The sequence below is a fragment of the Diospyros lotus genome, chromosome 10, assembly GCF_014633365.1.
Source record: "Diospyros lotus cultivar Yz01 chromosome 10, ASM1463336v1, whole genome shotgun sequence".
NCBI lineage: Eukaryota > Viridiplantae > Streptophyta > Magnoliopsida > Ericales > Ebenaceae > Diospyros > Diospyros lotus.
Window position 1 is genome coordinate 17,854,005 of NC_068347.1, and position 22,056 is coordinate 17,876,060.

Here is a 22,056-nt window from a genome sequence, read left to right on the forward strand (position 1 = left end):
CCTGGGTGCCTTGTGATGATCTATCACAAAGCCTCTAAGAAAACTTGGATTACTTGTGATGATCTGGCACTAAGCCTCCTAGAAAACCTTGATTCTCTATGGTGACCAAATTCAAAAAAAAAATAATGAATGAATGAATAAATAAACAAAATAGAATATATGTACACATATAATCTCGTTTATGCGCTACCTTGAAGCAAATCCAGAGCAAAGCCTTCAGGCTAACTTGGATTCCTTGTGAAGATCCAATGTTAAGCCTTTAGGCAAACCTAGATTCCTTGTGATAATCCAGTGCTCAACCCCCATGTAAACCTGATGTTAGTGTTAGTGCCCTAAATGTTGGATTTAGATTACTTTTAACATATATATAATTAAGAGACTAATGATATAATTCTTACAAATATAATAAAATATATTTTCATATTTTAAGGTCGTATCTTCATTCAAAACTCTCCAATCAATTCATATGAATGAGCCCTTAGATTTTCTAATAAAAGTCTTATTCTTAAATGTTAAGAATATGTGACAAATACTTTTGGATTAAGGATTTCTTAATAGTATTCTCAATCCTTAGATTTCTCATAAGCGAGCTATGATTAATCGATTACAGACTAGCACATAGGTTACTACCTTTGATTAGTATTAGATACTAATGATAAAGGATGGTGAGTTGCATGCCATAATTCATAAGATGGATATAGTAGACATATAGGTAGATGTTAGTTGAACATCTAGCGAATGTGACACACGTGATAAATGGCATGGTTGAGAGGATCTATGATCTATCATAGGCTTCAATTGTGTTACTAGTCCTTAGATTGGAGGCAACGCAGTTGTCTTATATGTCGATGCCAGTGATTTGTCGTTCCTAAGAACCATCCAGTTACTGGGTGGGAGATGCACTGTGTGGTCTCTGTGCAGTGACGTATGGAGGTAGGTGATTGCTAATGGGATCCATTGAGCTCTGGCATGAGGTGAACATCCTATATATGAGAACAGTGGTGGTTTTGATTGAAGAAACCCCTGGCCAATGTACACTTGATTGGAAAGTGTTTCCAATGTCAAAAAGGGTTTCGATATGTCATCTTAATCACACCACACCGATCTTGGCATAGCTATCAAATTAGTGAATTTGATTATTCCATAACTCTCACTCGATAGGGATGTTATTCAATGGAGGTTGTAACACCCCGTTTTTCCCAGGCATGTCATAACTTAGGAAATTTTGGTCTATATATATATATTTTTTGAAACAATCTTTGCATGCTTAAGATAATCATTCTAGAATTCCCAAAATTTCCATCTATCTACCTAGCATGAGATTCATCATACATTACATATGCTAGGCTAGATAATTTTATCAATAGATCAAGCAAGGAATCAAACCTAACTTTTAACATCAACCACAAATTCGATCATACATCAATAACTTTCAAAACATTCCAAATTCAAAGTAGCGAACTTAAATACATAGTTGCGTAATCATAAAACCAAACAACTGAAAGTAAAGCAAGATCACTATGGGAAAAGTAGTGTAGTTCAAAAAAATTGAACCTTACCCTGATCACGGCGATTGGATCAACGTCGAGATCAAACAATCACATACATAATAAAGTAAATATAACCTTTAGATTTTCAAGTAGTTTGTGGATTCGAGCCGTCCAAGCGTCCAGCAATTTTAGGCTCGACGTCCCTTAGCATGGATAACAACTCTCCAAGAGTCTCTTTCATAATCGTTAAGGAAGGACCATAGCACCAAAACTAGGGTAAGTTTCGACATTCATAAACAAGTTCAGCTCTAGCAACCTATTGATAAAACGTATCATCTCTATGACATGCTTCTCAACAAAGGATCCCTGAGCCTAGCCATGATCTCATATACATTATAACTTTTATGTTGTTGCTTACGCTCTGGGATCATGGTAGCCAGGTGATACACCAAGCGATGATCATATCACCCTCGTGCATCGTCCAGGCCTTATGTGCTACTATTTACCTAACTGGTGGCTTCGTAAGAAGATAGCTCTCTATCGCATAGAGAATCTTATCATACGTGAGGACTATCCTCAAGATGATCTTCCAGTCATAGAAATTAGTCCCGTTGAAGGTATTATTGGCCTCGAGTATCAATCTTATCGACATGTTTCCAGACATTCCAGATCAACAACCGAATATAGAGATATTATTATAATCATATTGAATTACGAAATCATAAATTGCAAGAAGTGACATTTTATGATTGCTCCCACTATTTTCTATGAGTTCGCCACCCTCAAGGCATAACTCAGGAAATCCCGTTAGAAGATTTCCTAGTGGGCTAGGATCCCATCTCCTCTCGCACAACCTTGAGTGACTCAACAAATTGTGCTAGGATCGATTAGGTAGGTACTTGCTACCAATTGCATCTCCATGCAACTCCTAGATTCATTGGGCTGACAACTTCTTGTCAAGTACATCTTATGTGACTCCCAATCTTTGCCTCTATACTCGGTAAGGCCTTGAGTGACTCAACAAATCAAGTGCTAGCTAGAAACCTAATGCTTCATAATGACGAAAGGCAAGTTGGCTTAATATTAATGAGGGATTTATTATTTATTTATTTAGGTCTCATCACATGCAATTAATCAAATTAATCATGCATAATAAATGACTCAAACTGGTGTATGGTATGGATAACTATGGCTAGCCCCCTCGAGCCATAGAAGGGTAGCTAGCGGGTCAAACCTAGGTGAAGAATCACAACTTGCTTCTCAAGCACATTCTTCAAGCCTTCATTGGTCTTCGAATCTTGTCTTCAATTTGGCTCCATCTCTTGCTCTTCATATAAACTACAACTATCACTACTCTATTATATTCTACATACATTACATAGAATCAGAAACCCTGAGTTACATTCGGGGGCAGTGAGATAAAAAGAGAATGTACATCAGAGTATAAGGGAGGCAGGACACGCAGGCCCTATTTCAAAAATCAAATTTACAAGCATTCAATCCCAACATAAAATAAATGGTCGACTTGATCCATACCATACACCTATGCAATCAATCTAATTGATTCATTCACAATTATGTTAATTAATTGTTGCATCATTTCAATCTTAATGAAACTCTTTCAATAAATTGAAAATTTGTATAATTTTGGAAAAACAAAATTGTTTTAATTGTGTTGGGCTTGGGCTCCATCCATTAGTCTAACTAACAAAGCTCAACAGGCCTTGGATCAACCAATGCATGTCAAACATACACTAACAGCCCAATAATTAATAAATAATCCAATTAACGGCCCCAGCCCATTTTTAATCACGGCCCATAGGTGTCATACACTTATGGATAGGATAAAAATAATAAAAAATTGCCAAACAATTTGACTGGGCCCCACCTAAGGGAATGAAATGCACTGGGCCACCAAAAGGTCAGCCTGGGTGCTTCACGTGGACCTCGGGAAAGGGTCAAACCGAAGCCCGAGGTAGCGAGAAGGCTAGGAGGCGACTGGGCAGCATGCCACACATGCTGCTAGGTCAAAATGGCTAAGGGGCCCACCTGGGGGCCGCATGGGGCGCGCCTAGGCCACGATTGGCGGGCTCGGGCTACGCAACTCCCATCTGCACCATGCGTGCGCACGCGCGGCCGCGCCTGGCAACTCCCTACGCCTGCACGGGCCGCCCTTGGCCATGCCCAGCGGGCGCAGGCCTCGCTTGGCAACGGCTTTTGACTCCCCGGTGTATCCATATGCACCCCGATCCCCGTTTTTTGCTTTTTCTTGTCATAAATGATCTTTTTCCCTTTCACCAAAAATGTTTTGCAATCCAAAAAAATACAAATGCAATAATTATTTAATTATTTCACAAATAACAATATAATCAAATCCGCATGTAAGGAATTGAAATATTTCAACAATGGCTCAAATACTGTTGAAAGTTAAGCAAGATCGCTATGGGGCAAGCAGCGTAGTTCAAAAAATTTGAACCTTACCCCGATCCTGACGATTGGATCAACGTCAAGATCAAACAATCACATACATAATAAAGTAAATCTAACCTTTAGATTTTTAAGTCGTTTACGGATTCGAGCCATCCAAGCGTGCGGCCTCTAACTTGTGATACGCGACGCACGTCTGTTAGCGAGGAGAGTGGAATGGGAGTGCAAGCTCCTTCTCCTAACAAGGCTTATGATTGGACGGGAAAAGAACCGATTTTTAACTCTTGAAAACCAACAAATAAAAGCTTAATTTGGGCATCCCATAAAGGGCTATTTATAGAGGAGCAACTTCCTAGGGTTTCTTAAACCCTAATGGACATGGATTGGGCTAACTCATTAATCTTAGTTCAACTAAAATCTTAACTGGGCTTATTCTTGTCCAATCAGAAATATAATTAGTGGCCCAAATCCATTTATAAAATATTTATCCCAAATCTAATTCAAGCCCAAATATTTATTATTTAATATTTGGTTCAAATCTAATTTAGCCCAAATATAATATTTAATATTTGGCTCAAATTGAATTTAACCCAAATATTAATTAATCCCAAATATATATATTATTTCCTATTTGTTACTTCAACAAATAGAAAATTATTAAATTAGAAACTACTTTCTAATTTAATCAATTGTCTTTTTAGAAAACTCTTTCCTTTATGACGACTTCTCGTCATATCGACGTTATTACGTCTATTTATGCTTTTTTCGTGAGAATCTACGACGGCACAACTTCTTAACTAGTGTCCCACTTAACCATACGTCATCTCTCCTAGTTTAACCCAGGGATCGTGCTTATTGCGTATGACTCATTAGGCTTCCGAATATGTTGGTAATGTGTTGGTACGAACACATAAGACAAGATTGGCCTCTAGCAAGGTATCATGCCTACCCAATTATTCAGAAGGATTCGTAATTCGTAAATAACCTTTCACGAGCATGGTTATCGTGTAATTTGATCATCTCGTCAATGTATCCTATGTGATCTCAAGTTGGCAATGTGTTGCTTGATTATGATCACATAAGTCTTTCTTCGGTCATCCGAATATCTTCACTTAATAGAAAGTGAATCAATAACTCCTTATTGATCTCTTTCACCATGGCCATGGATTTAAAGTGAATATCCACCAAAGGCGCCTTAGATACATCATCCTCTATCAAGAGATAGACGAGTCCCATCTTGGCTATGCACCCATCTCCATAAGCCTCACGATATACCCAACGATCGCCCACGTGTAGCCTTTATCTAGGCCCATCGAAATGATGTCAAAGCATACCGGTTTTCTTATGTGATGACCGTGACAACCTCAGGTCCAAGAATTAGTTACACCCATCTCGTATGAGAATACCATCAACATATAACCAAAATGGATTCTCATGGCGAGTCATGTCTAGTGACATGTTCTCCAACATTGGTCACCTATGTACTTGTCTAGGCATCCCCATGCCTATGGGTGTGAGACCCCCATTGTTATCACATAGCAAAAACATAGCATATACAAGTCTTACCGCAATTGTCAATGTCCATTCTTGACATTGCTATGACTTGGGACATTTAATGATGTCATGAAACTGTGATGCATCATCTCACATCTTTATAGATTAATCACAGTATACATCATATGGACTTCTATCTAATTTCATCCGATCATTACATTAATATCAAGAAACTAATAGACCGACTTCTTGTAGAATTAAATAACTATTTATTCAATAATAAATATGATTACAAATGTTAGTGTACAATTTTTCCAATCTGATTGGGTCTAGAGCACCTACACTAACAACAACAAGCACTTGCTAAGTGCCATTATATGCTTCTTCCATGTCTGCCTCTACTACATCTTCATCTGGAACGTTTGAATATTCCAGGGACAAAGTCCAAGTTAGATGATGAATCATCTAAGTAAGGGTACAATAACCATGTTTCATGCATGGATGCAAAATGAAAAATGTCCTCATTCCTTTTGTTTGATCCGATAGCACTTTATTATTACTCTCTATTTTTATGACCTCTTTACCAAGTCGATGTGTATGGGGCACCCTTGGTAGAGCAGTGATGCCTATCCGTACTCTCAAATATATGCGATGCATGATCAATAATATCATCGTGAGCATATGCATATTTCATCATCGTAACATATGAATGCAATCTACATGATATATAGCATAACAAGGCATGTCAACATGCTAAAACAATTTATATAAAACCGGGTTTAAGGTCGAACCATCTATATGAAACTAAATCCAGTTCTGGTATAACCATTCACCTTTGAAAGCAATTTTAACACCAAAACCTTGAAATGTGTGTTGACCTCGATTATCATGCTAAGACCTAATAATCACACTCTTGCTCATATCTCGATGCCTCAATGATCCCTGGCCATCACATTTATTCAAGAATTTCAATATCCTATTTTTCAATTTTTCCATAATTTTCTCCCATTTTCCTCTCGATAATTCTAAAATAAATATCTCTTCAAATATTTTCCCAAAATTTTCTCCACAACAATTCATAAAATAATTTTGAGAAAAATTCTAAAAAAATTTCAAAAATAAATATCTATCCACGCTCCCTTATGCGCCTATCCCACGCGTTTGAAGAAATTGGCCACCACGTGAAGTCCACGCGCCGGTCGTTTTCTCCAATCTTCCGGTCATTGGCGATTGCTCCGAAAACACCACCGGAGATGCCTCGATTTGGCTGATTTTAGACCGGCTCCAACGACCCACACAATAATCTGGCCAAGCTTGAAACCTGTTAGAACCTATGCGAAACCTCACAAAATTTTCCAGAAATGACCTTCTCGACCTTAGGAACAAAGCCCTCTAATAATTTCTCTCGAATCACTCACTAAATCCTCGGTTTAGAGCTTGAATTCGATGAACAAAACCCTCAACCATAACCCCTATTTATACTTGATTTCCAGCCTTTAATGCCCTGATACAAGTATAGATCACCTCAAATCATCGTGATTATCATCGAACACCCTTACCTATTTTTTCGGTGACCCGAGCCATGCCTCACCTTACCGACATCAAATCATGGCCATTCTTGGTCCATACCCTACCCAAATCTACTCCCCATACCCAATTTCTATAGTGGCAATGGTGGTCGGCGGTGGCCATGGCTATTTTTAGGAAAATTGCACTTAGACCCCTACAAATTTCCAAATTTCAGTTGAACCTTTCCATACGCCCCTTTGAGTTTTTGAAAATTCCACAACAAACCTTTGAATTTCCTCTTTCACATTTTGTCCCCCAAGTTTTGTTTTACTACTTTCGGCCAAGTTTCAAAAATTATACTTAGGCCCGATTTTATGTCAGATCACATTTTGGTCTCATATCCGTTTGTTTCATCCCGGAAGCACTTTAGGTTTGTTCTACTTATAATTTCAAAGTATCCTGAGGGTTTTGTTGACTTTTCAGAGGTCCCTTACGATGTTTGGTTTTCCAGGCCGAATTATAGTTGTATCGAAAACTATTTCTATTTATATTCCAATTTCTTTCAACGCCATAAATCTTATCTCGAGACATTTTCTTATGACATACCCTCCTCTTTAGACATTTATGTTTCAAGGTATCTCCTTTCATGGATTCGGTTGTTTAAGATTATTAAACTATCTTCTAGATATTTGATTTCGACTATTCTATTACCATGAAATATGGAATATTTCACACATTAACGATATATACATTTATTTTGACTTAGGGTATTACAAAGGGATTATAGTACACAAGAATCATAAGCCCAAATAGGTTCTCAAATAAGTTTAACTTTATTACTGGTAGGATCTCCCTAACATAATACTAGTTGTCACTCAGGGTATATCGAGGAGATGAAGAGATACTCTTTGTAGACCAAAGTGTTTGGTCGGCATCAAAGTGTTTGGTGTGTCTGATTGCTACTTAGTAATAAACCTAGAAGGTCACACGCACATCCAGGTATAGTGGTTGACTAAGCGATGAAACTTGTAATCATCATTAAGAGTTAATGATGTCACCGTTAAAAGTTAACAAAACGGGTTCAAAGGTTCAAATTAATTAGAGCAATTATCAAGAGTTGACAGGTATGTCGTTAAGAGTTAGTGATGGCCTCACTTTCATCATGAGATGATGAAAGGGTTATTAAGAGTTAACGGCAGGCGTGGATGCAATTTTTGAAAGCTTAGACAAAAGGGGTCAGAATTGATCGATAAGCCTTCGAGGCCATCAACCAAATTAAAGGGCCAACCGGTTGACAGTTCCTTAGAACAGTCGATTGGCTCATGCCAAATGGTCGACAGTTCCTTAGAACAGTCGACCGTTTCTATCACAGAGGGTCAGGATTTGGCACAATCTTTTGTCATTTCCGCAATGGAATTGGGGCTACGTGGCGAAGGAGGACAGTGGGGAGGACGACGTGCGTCTAGCGTGCCTCTCCCCTATCCCTTCTCTCTCTCCTCATTGTTTGTCTCATCTAAGGGATGATTAGGGTTTTCTAGGGCTAGATATGAAAGGGAATGAGAAGAGGAACGAGCAAGAGAGCTTTATCTGTATTTTGATGCACTAGCGATTGTCTCTCTCATCAAGCTCATTTTCTTCTCCCTCCAAATCCTCGAAACCCTCCTCTATTGCTCCCAACATGTAACACCCTGCCTCACTAGGCGTGTCACTATAAGGGAATTCTCGGGAATCTTTTTTTTTTTCAAGTTCATCATGCGCGATGCTTCAAGAACAATCTTCACATACTCACACAGGCCCAACACACACGGTGATTCAAAGAACAATCCTCACATGCTCACAAGATCCCAAAACCCCAATCTTACCCATTTAACTACCAAGAACAATAGTCTTAAACTAAACGAGACATAATATTACGCAGCGGAAAGTAATAACATAATATTACCATGGACTACCACGATTGTTCATACATAGTGTTTGCCACATCAAAATAAGTATTACAACTTTAAAATGATAACAACAACTATCACGCTAAACATCGTCAGCCCTCAACTAGACACGTGGGCCTTTGCAGCAGTCCCTAGCTGGAACGTTGAATGTTCCAGGGGCATAACCTAAGTTAGATGATGAAACATCTAAGCGGCATGATATAGTTTATTGAAATGCATGAATGATTACGAGCATGGCATATACAGATGACACACAACACGTCTAACTTGATAAATCTCCCTGCATACTCAATCTCCTGTGAAAATTGTTCCACATCACCCCGTTGGGATTGACCTTGCCGCGACATACTTAATCCCAAGGTGCCTATCCATGTCACCTGATGACCGGGATTAACCTTGCCCCATTCTCAAGCATACCCCATTCTGTAATGCCCCACTTTTCCAAATACACAACATCGTGACATACAAGCAAACATCACCTATGGACATTATGGAAACCCTTACCAATGGAAGCATTGGATTGAACCTGCAAGCTTAACCAAAGCTAAATAAAAGGGTTTCCACTAAATTTCCTTTGCAAGTTCAAGAAATGCATACGACCTTCAATACTCCATAAAACACAACACATCACAGTAGGTACAATTGTAGGACACCCACACACACTCCCTTTACAACCTTGAGTGTCCTAGCTACTATTACAATACATCACTTGGTTATAAGGGTACATAATGAAATAAAAGCTAAAGCTAGTTGCGAAACCCAAAGCTAGCTTAGCACCACCTCTTTGCCTTTGCTCAAATTTAAACTTGGAACACCTGGTACTTCCGATATACCTGGGACATTGAATGTCCCAGGGGTATGAAACACCCAAGTTAGATAATAACATCTAAGTGAGTGACTCAGAAAATGAAAGGTATGTGGGTGTAAATGCAATAATGCAGTTATGAAATCCACCCCTGTGGTAGCAATGCCAGGGTGTTGCAATCACCCCCGCGGTCATCATAGTCACCCCTGGCTCACCGTAAGAGCATGAGATCTTCCATGATGTACCAATAACTAGCCACAGTCACCAACATGAACATGATATATGATAAAGCAGAAGGATAATGCATAAACAAGGGAAAATATGACATGTAAGCCACAAAGGCATGATATGCAAGCCAACATCCACACACAAGTGAAGCAACAAATGCTCAAAGTGTCACAAAACATGCAAGAATCACTCACCTTGACTAATTACCTTAGGAAGCACGATTTACAATGAGCAGGGATGAGTTTTCTGACTGCTTGACATGAACTTCGAGAAAGACTCAAAAACTCCAGCGAGGCCCATTCCCCCTCGATTCTCCACCGATTTTCTTCCTTTTTTTTGTAGGATTCTTTCCTTTTTCTCAAGTATAAGACCCTTCCCTTTGTTTCCCTCAATTTGGAAGAGATTCTCCTCTAGAATGTTTGAAATGATTTGTGATTAACATAGGCCCCTATTTATAGACTTTTCTAACCAACCACTTGTCGCCACCTCAAGAGTCATCATGAGTCCTTAACTTAGCTTCCAAGTAGTCCAATGGTTGCTTGCCACGTGTCCTTGAAGATAAGGTTGGAGACTTTATCAAACTTGGAGGCTAAGTAGTTTTTATGGCCAATCACGCGATGCCACCTCTAGGGGTCATTATGAGCGAATGTGATCTTATCTTTTCTTCCAAATAACCAATGGAAGCTTGCCACATGTCTCTAGCTTAGAGACTAAGCAAAAGACTTGGAGAAGACTTAGAAAATACTTGGAAAAGACTTAAAGAAGACTTGGAGAAGACTTACTTTAACAAAGACTTGGACTTAAACTTCAAAACGATCCAAAGCTACATTTGATTTGAGTTTGAAATCTGATATATTTTGAAGCGATATTTTTAGGTTTCAACAAACGACGCTTCGGCCCAAACTTTTCACGTAACTGCACTTAGACCCTTGCAACTTGGTCCCCGAGCCACTTTTAATTGCACTTTTTGGTCCCTGAAAAATGGATAAATTACACTTAGCACCCCAAGATTTTAGATAAATTACACTTTTACCCAACTTCAATATTTACGATTTTACCATTGGTTCAGAAACTAAACCTTTGTCTCAAGGCTTCAATAATCCCTTGAAATGACCTATTTCCTCAAGTATTAGAATCCAATAATCTCAGATATCACATCATATTTGAGTTCGAAAATCTGAGGTATTACACATCCCGTCCCCATGGACACAACAAGGACATGAATTCAACATAATAATGATTTGAAAATCACACGCCATGCACTGACTTTTTTATAAGTAAAACTAGTTGATTCAATACACCACATGTTCAATATGCATACAATGCCAATATCCTTAAGTAAAAACGTTTACAAGAAACATCCTAGGTTCTAGAGGGTATAATCGCTCGCTAGAACTGGTCTAAACACATGCAACCTAGGCTCGGGAGGGCAGAACCACTCACCTGAACCCACTACTCACACACCAAACTACTTACAAGGCAAAGGGTAAGACCTGGATTGAACCACTCACCTTATTCAAAAAGTCGATTTGCACCTCGTAATGCATGTCAAGCCTCGATAGTCGTGCAATCCTTTATTCTAACGATCAAATCGTCTCTTATTTGCCTTCATGTCTATAGAAATCAATATTTCTATTTTTCTCATAATTTCCTCAATTTTTCTTATTTTTCTCTATTTTGCATAACCTTTCTTTCCTTGGAAAATTTATAATAAATATCTAACACCTAATTTCTCCAAATATTTTCACACAGATATTCCTAAACTGTTTTTAGGAAAATAAAAAAATTAATTTTAGATTAAACATGTACCTCAAGCGCCCTCACGCGCCGAGCGAGTGGCTAAGGGTAAAGTTCGGGCGCGCACATGCGCGGGTTGTCTTCTCCGACAACGGCCACCAGCGATGGCTTCCAACGACCAAACTAACTATACAGCCTTGTAGTACTCATTGAGCCGATCCTAGGGGTGTCCCTAAACGTCGAAAAACACCACCGAAAGGGCCCTTAATGGCTGTTTACAAGTCCCAATTTCGGCAGCCCTCGAATAGATTACGAAAGAATGGTAAAGGATTAACTCTTGACGTGAAGATCCAATCTCGAAAAGTGGTGATCACGAAGCCATTCAAGTGCTCAGCCTCTAACGGTATCCATGTGAGCTTGTAATCCAACAACCTTGAAGGGGGCGAGTTCCCCATGGATGGAAAAGTGCTAGCCCAAGAGGCAAGCGTGGGAGCTTTCTCTCATGCACATCAAACGACATCAATAGCTAAGAGTGGCACATGGTTAGAGACAAAAGGAACCACATAAGGGCTATTTATAACCCTTAGGTACCAAACCCTAATTGAGGTTTTAGGTCGCATGGTATTTTAAGCCCATTTTTTAAACCCTTTAAAACATAGAATTGGGCTTTCCCTTTTATTCTCCTTCTTGAGCTCTATGTTTTAACTACTTTAAAATAACTCATTGGGTCTTAGTATTAAACACTTTAAAATAACCCATTAAGCTCCTTAATCCACCCAATGTTGTTAGGTTAGTTCCATAAATAAGTCCATAACTTAATTGAGTAACAATCCACTAAGACCTAAGCCCTTAATTTGGGTAGTCTAGTCCAACTAGGGTTTCAAGTGAATTATGAAAAAATTAATTAAGAGACTTATTGTAATACCCCAGAACTTGATATAAAGCTTGGATGTTGTAATGGAAATTATAGTAGCAAATGAATGGTATTTTCGAAAGGGAGGAAACCAGACCTAAGTAGAAATGTCCCAACTTGTAAAAGGGCTAGTTTGTTTCCAACTAAAGGGAAAGATTGCAATGATGATTCCTTTTCCTATAAGACATGATTTGGAGAGATAGGATTGGATTTGGTAACTTCACCCTAAAGTCTTGTGGGAGAATGATTAATCTTACACTAAAAGTCTTAGGATGGCATAACTTGGAAGAAAGAGATTGGCTTGGAAAAGAATAGATAAGGGCCATGATGGGTTCTTATCCTAAAAGCCATGTGAAGGTGAGATTTGGAGGCTTAGGATTAGAAGAGAATAGAAGCTTGAATTGGAAGATAAAATCAAAGGGGAAAAATTCAAGGATTGTAATGATGGCTTTGGAAGAAAATGGGGTGACTTAAGGGCTAAGGGATATCTTGGGATTTGGGGACTTGAGAGACTATATAAAGGGGAGGGGGAGAGACCCACGGGAAGCTAAAACATAGTAAGAGAACAAGTGCAACAAGGAGAAGAAAGAAATCCAAGAAAGCAAGAGGAGGAAGGGTAAAGATACCTCGTCGAAAAGTAGAAAAAATAGAAGAGAAATCAAAGAGTTAAGTCGAATTTCTTTCTGTAGGGTCATAGATCACGAAAAGGGGAGTCCGTAGGTTCAAACGAAGAGCGAATTAGAGCAAAAATGAGCAAGTTATAGCATTTTTAATTTTAGGTTGCAGAATCCGTAACAGAGAAGGAGGCGGTGCGTGGCCACCCTTTTGGGGGCACGTGAGGGCTCGTCCAGCCTCCATTTGACCCGAAATATTTATCATAATTGTCCTATTTTAATTGTCTACAACTCCATGTAAAAATATTTCAGGTTTGATTCACTGAAATACGTGATTTCTGCAGAAATAGCCCCTAGTGCTTGAAATTGGGCTGTGAACAGTGCCATCGAAGGGAAAACGATCAAGGTGAGTGGTTCTTACATCCAATAAACTCCATATTGGTCATATGTTGGTTCATTTGTGTGATGATTGTGGCTTACACTTCATGTTTCTCTTTGTTAAAGCATATTTCTAAGTTCTTGCATGTATCTTCGGTGTTGTGGATGGTTGATGAGGCGGGTGTGGTGATTTTGGGAAAGAATCTGGTGCCCTCAGAGGCGCTAAGGACATCTAACTCCAATCACGTGCCTTGGTGGGCTAGGTGTTTGAGGAGACTTCATTCTCACGTTGCATTTTACATCTGCATGCATTACCACCTTCGAACCATCTCATTTAGATGTTATTATCTAACTTGGGTGTTTCATACCCCTGGGACATTCAACATCCCAGCTTTATCAGAAATATCAAGTGTTTCAGGTTTTAGGTCAAAGCGTGGGCAAAGAGGTGGAGCTTCGCTAGCTTTGGGTCTTGAAGCTAGCTCTGGACTTTATTCCACTATGTACCCTTGTAGTTCAAATTATGTATTGTAAATAGCAGCTAGGATACTCAAGGTTGTAAAGGGTGTGCATGGGTGTCCTACAATTATACCTGTTGTGCTATGTTATGGAGTATTGAAGGTCGTATTCTTGTGCTTGTAAAGGAAATATAATGGAAACCCCTTTATTTAGCTTTGGTTAAGCTTTCAGGTTCGATCCAATGCTTTTGTTGGTAAGGGTTTCCATAACGCCCGTAGATGATGTCTTAATAATATTACAAGTTATTGCATATTTGGAAAAGTGGGGCGTTACAGTTGGTATCAGAGCCTAAATATATTATTTGGGTTTAGATTTTGATTTAACTACCTTTGAGGATATTATGGGTTGTGGTGGCTTTGTGGTTTTGAATTAGATTTGAGTTGACTAACTTCGAGGATGTTTTGATCTATGGCAGGAATAGATTCGAAGCCTAAGAAGAATTATTTTGTTTTGCAAGATAAAGGATTGTATGTAGATGTACCCGGATGGACAAAATAATAAGTCTATGAAGTGCATAAATGCGAGTAAGCGTAAGTAGCATTCTATGATGTTTTCCTGTTACTAATCTTCGATTTTGATGACAGGATAGGCTACCCATTGTTCGAGGTTATCCTTGTTAAGGACAACAGGACCTGGTGAGTACGAAAGTTGGGCAAGATGCGAGTAAGTATTTGGTTATTTGGTAAATCTTGGGAAAGACTAATTAAATTATTAAAGGAAGATTGAATCCTTTATATGGAATTTTATTTAAGATCTATTGGGTGCCAAGGAGATCGTTTGATCATTTGATTTTCAAAGAATTGCTGGGGATAAGAAATTTTATTAACCAATATTTTGCATAAACTTGATGGACCTAGGATTTCGAGATGCTATTTTGCAAGTCAAATTATTTATGAGAATTCTCGAAACTCGAGGAATGTATGGAATCAAGGTCATTAAGACCCTATATCAATTTGAGGATCTTGGGGAACTATCTTCTTTCCTATAGAAATTTCAGGATTCAAGAGATATATTTGATGTTACTAACTTTTGCAGACTTCTGGATTTCAGCATAGGTCATGGGGCTACTTTTGGGGATCAAAAAGGATAAAGTAGCAACATGAGATGTTTATAATATGAGGGTGATGGTGTTCATTGTTACTAACCTTTAAGTTATTTGGTGACATGATAGGTTACGTGACATTTGAGGTTCTTCCCGACGACTATGGTTAGTCTAATGGGTAAGTAAGCAAGGGATGAAGTACAAGTATTTCTATTATAGTGGACTAAGACCCCATGCTATAATCTTGGGTAATGCACGAGATTTTTGGAAACATTTCCATAAATGGTTTGTTGGAATTTCTTATCAACAACTGTTTGTAGGAAATTGATGGATTTGAGGTCTCAGGAAACTAATTGTATTTGAAAGTATTCCCATATGTGGTTCATTAAAGTCTCATACTAATGGTTAGTTTGCAGGAGTTGAAGAATTTGGAATCTTGAGGATTCTAGGTAATAATCGTTTGGGAGATGCCTATTGTCTTACAAGACGGGACTTGGATGAGTAAGTTTTCTAGTTATTTGGAAAAAATAACCTATGCCAAAAAATCTTGAATGACTTACTAGATTTTTGGGGACATTTCCATATATGATTCTTTATCTATAACTTTTTGTAGAGGGTTGATAAATTTGGAGCCTTAGGAGACTAACTGAGTTTGGTGGTTATTTTTGTAAATGGTTTATCAGAATCCCGTATTAAAAATCTATTTTGCCGGAACATGATACATTTGGGAATCTTGAGGATTCTAAGAATTTTAGACTTTCAAATCAATAATTACAGAGTTGAGGTAAGTCTAGTTCATGGAATTCTTATGTGCATCTCGAGGATATTTGGGTAATGGGATCGATGGTCAACCCATTCACATCATCTAAGGTATGATGATAAATGTATCAACCTATAATTTGGCAAAAGAAGTGATATCAAGTAGTAAGTTAGGTAGTTGTGAGTTAATGAGTAATTGTAACTTTGAGTATGATTTGTGGCTTTAAGGAATGCAATTTAGAGTGGAAAGGAAGATTTAACAAGATTACTCTAGATCATGTTATTATGAGTATTTGGTGATGGTATTTGGGATTAATGCACTTGTAACCCTTGTGAGTTGATGATTGAGGTGTTCAAATCATACTTATATGAGTTTGTGATTGTATTTATGGACCGATATCCGACTTGTTCTCCTCGAGAGAATTCGAGCATGAGAAAGTGTCGGTACTAGGAGTATAACTGCTGCATCGTGTGCTGAGTGGGTTTGGGGAATCAAAGGTTTGGAAATGAGGGTGAAGGAATGGTAATTGCATATGTGGGTCGGGGTAGGTCGAACTATGGGTGGTATGTTTTCCCCAATATAGGCATGTGATGTGTTGTGAACTTGCTTAGGAAATGTGTTTTCCAGTAATAGCAAGCAATGGGATTGCAGTTCCCATACTTGGCCTTTGGGGAAGGGAAATTTTATTCTGGTTACCGACCTGACCTTCAGTTTGGTATGCAAATTGTTGTACACCCCAAAAATTGGGAGCAATTGGCTCTAATTTGATTATTCTGAACTCTTCCCTTGTTGATGTGACTATTGATGTAGTAGTGAGTGTGCTATGGAAGCGCTATGTGAAAAGTTTGAGGTCTTCATGATTGCTTGAGGTGCATGTTCTTTCAGAGGGATTTGAATGCAGGGTAACGATGGTGGATAGAGTTTTTGAAGGGTTATGGTTGTGTGATCCAGTACCATCTCGGGAAAAACGAACGTGGTGGTTAACGAGCCTGCTCTAATAGCCTGTTTTGGGTGAACGTGGTGGCTAATGCGAGAATGAGCCTGTTCTATTGACCCGAGAGTGGGACTGGTGGAGGCTTTTTAGCATGTGGCATTGGATGTGATTCTAATGGAACATCTATTTACGTCGCTAGCCTGGCAATTCACTCTCATCTGATGAACAGACCTGGCAAGCTATTCTAGAATACTCGAAGGTATGGTCATGAGTTGACAATTGGGAAAGGGTCGAAAACCTTGAAATCAATTTTTGGACGAAACATTTTGATTTTTGAGTTAAAAATGTGTGCCTTAGGCCAAAAGCTAAGGCAAACCATATTGGTTGGGGCATGCCAGGTCAAATAAATCATTGACCTCAAAATGAGTTTTGAGGAGTAAAATAATATTTCTTGGAGAAGGTGCTATGGGGACACCACGATTTTGAGGAATTCGCTTGGGGAAATAGATTCTGGGAGAGCTATGAAGGAAAATTTCGAGGACAAAATTCTTTTAAGAGAGGGAAGATGTAATACCCCAGAACTTGATATAAAGCTTGGATGTTGTAATGGAAATTATAGTAGCAAAATGAATGGTATTTTCGAAAGGAGGAAATTGGACCTAAGTAGAAATGTCCCAACTTGTAAAAGGGTTAGTTTGTTTCCAACTAAAACAAAAGATTGCAATGATGATTCCTTATCCTAGAAGACATGATTTGGAGAGATAGGATTGGATTTGGTAACTTCACCCTAAAGTCTTGTGGGAGAATGATTAATCTTACACCAAAAGTCTTAGGATGGCATAACTTGGAAGAAAGAGATTGGCTTGGAAAAGAAGAGATAAGGGTCATGATGGGGTCTTATCCTAGAAGCCATGTGAAGGTGAGATTTGGAGGCATAGGATTGCAAGAGAATATAAGCTTGAATTGGAAGATAAAATCAAAGGGGAAAAATTCAAGGATTGTAATGATGGCTTTGGAAGAAAATGGGGTGACTTAAGGGCTAAAGGATATCTTGAGATTTGGGGACTTGAGAAACTATATAAAGGGGAGGGGAAGAGACCCACGGGAAGCTAAAACATAGCAAGAGAACAAGTGTAACAAGGAGAAGAAAGAAATCCAAGAAAGCAAAGAGGAGGAAGGGTAAAGATACCTCATAGGAAAGTAGTAAAAACAGAAGGGAAATCAAAGAGATAAGTCAAATTTCTTTTCGTAGGGTCGTAGAGCACGAAAAGGGGAGTCCGTAGGTTCAAACAGAGAGCGAATCGGAGCAAAAATGAGCAAGTTATAGCATTTTTAATTTTAGGTTGCAGAATCCATAACAGGGAAGGAGGCGGCACTTGGCCACCCTTCTAGAGGCGCGTGAAGGCGCGTTCGACCTCCATTTGACCTGAAATTTTCACCATAAATCTCTTATTTTAATTTTCTACAACCCCATATAAAAATATTTAAGTTTTGATTCATTTAAATACGTGATTTTTGCAGAAACAGCCCCTAGTGCTCGAAATCGGGCTGTGAACAGTGCCATCGAAGGGAAAACGATCAAGGTGAGTGGTTCTTGAATCCAATAAACTCCATATTGGTCATATGTTAGTTCATTTGTGTGATGATTGTGGCTTACACTTCACGCTTCTCTTTGTTAAAGCATATTTTTTCATTCTTGCATGCATCTTCAGTGTTATGGATGGTTAATGAGGCGGGTGTGGTGATTTGGGGAAAGAATTTGGTGCCCTCGGTGGAGCTAAGGAGTCTGGTGCCCTCGGAGGAGCTAAGGACATCTAACTCCAATCACGTGCCTCAGTAGGCTAGGTGTTTGAGGAGACTTCATTCTCACGTTGCATTTTACATCTGTATGCATTACCACCTTTGAACCATCTTATTTAGATATTATTATCTAACTTGGGTGTTTCATACCCCTGGGACATTCAACATCCCAGCTTTATCAGAAATATCAAGTGTTTCAGGTTCTAGGTCAAAGCCTGGGCAAGGAGGTGGAGCTTCGCTAGCTCTGGGTCTTGCGGCTAGCTCTAGACTTTATTCGACTATGTACCCTTGCAGTTCCAATTATGTATTGTAAATAGCATCTGGAATACTCAAGGTTGTAAAGGGTGTGTGTGGGTGTCCTACAATTGTACCTGTTGTGCTGTGTTATGGAGTATTGAAGGTCGTATACATTTTTTGTGCTTGTAAAGGAAATCTAGTGAAAATCCCTTTATTTAATTTTGGTTAAGCTTTCAGGTTCGATCAAATGCTTCCATTGGTAAGGGTTTCCATAACGCCCATAGATGATGTCTTAATTATATTTACAAGTTATTGCATATTTGGAAAAGTGAGGCATTACACTTATTTATTATAAGTTCTAAAATATTAACTACTAATATTTAAGACTCTAGCTTCTTATTAGGATTCCCTAGTCTTAATCGAGCCCGCTATTACTTTGTAATTGCTAACCCTTATTACATGTGACCCATTAGGGTTCTTCATATGTTGGCCATGACTTTTTTGAATACAACCATAGACCATGAGCGGAGTCTAGCAACCCATCATGGCCCTCAATTGGTAGAAGGATCAATCTATGATCACTACCTTTCCATGAGGGTCTTCTCATGGAATTCAATCCCTTCATCAGTTTAAAGTGTCTCAATCAAGCAAGGAGATGGATTGTGTGTCAATCCCCATTCAATGCCTGATTATAATATTTCTTTGGTTCCTGAAAAGTATAGCTTCATAGGATCTCTATGCTGCTATGGCCATAGACGTATAAATTATATTTCCCCAAAGGGCCCATGAGACATATCTCCCCAAATTAGGGGTTGATGAATCCTATCTTGGCTCACACACAACCTTCACATGCTTCATGGAGTACCCAATCACTGCTGCACTCACACCCCTTATTAAGATGCTTCCATAACAGTGTCAAAGTATACAAATTCACATGCAAGACAAAATGGTGACCTAAAGTCGAAGGATCACTTGCACAACCACCACTAGAGGTTCCTTAGACACTCTTGCAAGATCCATAAGGAATCTTTTTGGTCGGGTCACAGTCCAGTGAACTTATTGTCACTAACAAGCACTCATGTACTAGCTTAGGTATCCCATACCCTTAGTCTGTAAGATCAACTACTACCTTTCCTAAAGAAAACATCATAGCATACACCAATCTCTTTGTGTCATTGATGTCCCATCTTGATGACACTTTTGAACAGGGACATGTTTAAGGTTATACTCATATAAATCTATTCTCAACTAAATATACTTTTATACTCAAGTAGATATTGTAATTTTCTAGTAGAACAAAATTAATAGAGTACTTAAAAATTGTAATTGAGTAAGCATCTAGATGTACTCAAGTAAATCAATTTTGTAATCGAGTACTTATTCTCCAATAACTTGTTAAGTCTTTAGAACTTTAATGTAATCAAGTACTCGAATTTGCAATCGATTAAATGTTATATCATACTCAACTAATTGTCATAAAATTCTAATCGAGTATAATCATTTTGTAATCTAGTAAAGCTAGAAAATAGTTGAATACAATCTTTACATGCTCGAGTATTTATAAAACCTAGTCGACTAAACGACTATTTGTAATTGAGTAATATGTGTCATTTTTTGAATTTATAACCATCACAGAGCATTTAATGCCCATAGTTTCTACTTTTTAGAATTTAATCAAATCATTAAATGTTGGTAGATGTTTTCCAAACAATTTGTACATTAAAATTCATGTTCTAATTGCTTTGTGAAATGTTGTAGAGACCAAAAAAAAAAAAAAAGGAAGTTACACACAAGAATGTTCTTTATTCAAGGATATTCAAGCAAATGCATATTTAAGAGAAGAACACCATATAAAGAGCTGGAGTTTAAAGAAATATGAAGAGAATGAAAAAAATGACCTACCTGAGATCTTAACGCTTCAAAGTGTGTTTCATTGCTTGTAATCCTTAAAAGGAAAAGAAAAGAGAGATTGTGGTTACTACTCTCATTTTTATACGTCTTTGTATACCCAAGAGAAGAGTCTATTTTCTTATAGTACTTAATACCTTCTCTTGTATTATTTATTCACACTTTATTGTGATTTTGTAAAGGTCCACATGACATTCATGCACTACATTTATGCATTATGGATATTTAGAATATCACTTAGAATTCTAGAACAACATATTAATAGATAAAGTCTATTAACATGGTAAGATTCTCAACGTCTGCACATCAAAATAATAAAGCTCAACTCATCAAATATGAGAATATAGGTAGAACAAATATATAAACTTATCAATACAAATTACATTAACAATCTTAATACAAGTAGATAAAATGTCTTTAATATTTTCTTAAAAATATGATAATTTAACATATATATATATATATATAAGGATGCTGAGAGAGGAGATTAAAGAAGAAATCGACTCTGCAAGGCGTGCGCACTACTATATATATATGAGATTGCCATGTTGCTTGCATTGGGCATGCCTTATGTTGCCTGACGCGTGATGTGGTGGAACCAATTTGCCCATCGCCGGCAATTCACCCCCTTCGCCCCTTACACCCCCCAATCAAATCACATCAACCCCCCCCCCCCAACCATCAAATCACATCAACCCTCTCCTTAGCATTACATAACGCAACTAGTCCCCCTCTTAATTTTATTTTTTATAATATCATTTTATAAAAAATAAACTAATATTATTTAATAACTTGATTATTTTGTATTATAAATAAAAAACATATACCTATTTCAAAATTATATTATCTATCAATTTTAAAAATACAAAATAATATAAAATTTCTAAATATTAAGACCATCATTTAACATCATTCATATATGCATAATCAAAACATGGTTAAAGTAATCACAAATCAATTGTTAATTTACATAATTTATGTGATTTTATGCCATTTTAAAGTTATCACAAATGCATCAAAATATGGTGTTTAAAATTTAAAACATAATTAAAATCCCAATTTTATGCTGAACCATCATGGGAAATAATTTTTAAAATTGAATATAATTAAAACAAATTGAACCATCATGGAATCATACTTTGAAACCGTTATATTCCCTATGTCAAAGTGTAATGGCAACAGCACGGGCCAGAGGAAACTACGTGGGAACTAGAAGAAGAGATGAGGAGAGTTCATCTCCAGCTTTTCAAGTGATGAGGTATGAATTTAGGGGACCAAATTCTTTTAAGGGGAGGAGGATTTGTAACGACCCATTGTT